This window comes from Fulmarus glacialis, unplaced genomic scaffold, assembly GCF_000690835.1.
Source record: "Fulmarus glacialis isolate BGI_N327 unplaced genomic scaffold, ASM69083v1 scaffold38953, whole genome shotgun sequence".
Lineage (NCBI taxonomy): Eukaryota > Metazoa > Chordata > Aves > Procellariiformes > Procellariidae > Fulmarus > Fulmarus glacialis.
This window is the reverse complement of record NW_009204307.1, coordinates 12,532-13,022: the sequence shown is the minus strand read 5'-3', so window position 1 is coordinate 13,022 and position 491 is coordinate 12,532. Positions and strand designations below refer to the sequence as shown.

Here is a 491-nt window from a genome sequence, read left to right as displayed (position 1 = left end):
GGTGCGGGGGTGGCGTGCGGCGGTGAGACGCGACGGCGCCCATTGGCCCTTCGCAGGGCGGGGGGCGGGAACTTCCGCGGGAGGAACGCTCGCTAAGGATTTCAGCCCGGGCACGTCGTTACCAGCAGCAGCGATGGCCGAGTGGTTAAGGCGTTGGACTTGAAATCCAATGGGGTCTCCCCGCGCAGGTTCGAACCCTGCTCGCTGCGGCCCGGTGGGGGTTACTTTTTTCCCATCCTCTTTCATTGCTTATAATGTGCAGGTTTTATGCCTCATGTCTTCTCTCGGTGTTAAGCATGCCTCTGCAGCAACAAGAGGGATTATCTAGTATTTATCCTATTGCAACCCATTAGGCTATGCCTACACACTCATCCCCTGCTTCTGTCAAGAAATAAAAGTAGTACCAAAGCAGCAATAGGTCCCAGGGCAAGTTGCCAGCATTGCATGTAAAACACTTGTGATAAATAGCACTTGGTGGAGGTGGGAGAAGG

General features: G+C 54.8%; 1 non-coding gene across 1 annotated transcript; it reads left to right on the top strand.

Moving 5' to 3' along the window:
- Nucleotides 1–127: 127 nt before the first annotated feature.
- On the top strand, nucleotides 128–209 carry TRNAS-UGA. Its single transcript has one exon. It is a non-coding gene; the product is annotated as a tRNA-Ser (tRNA).
- The last annotated feature ends 282 nt before the right edge of the window (nucleotides 210–491 follow it).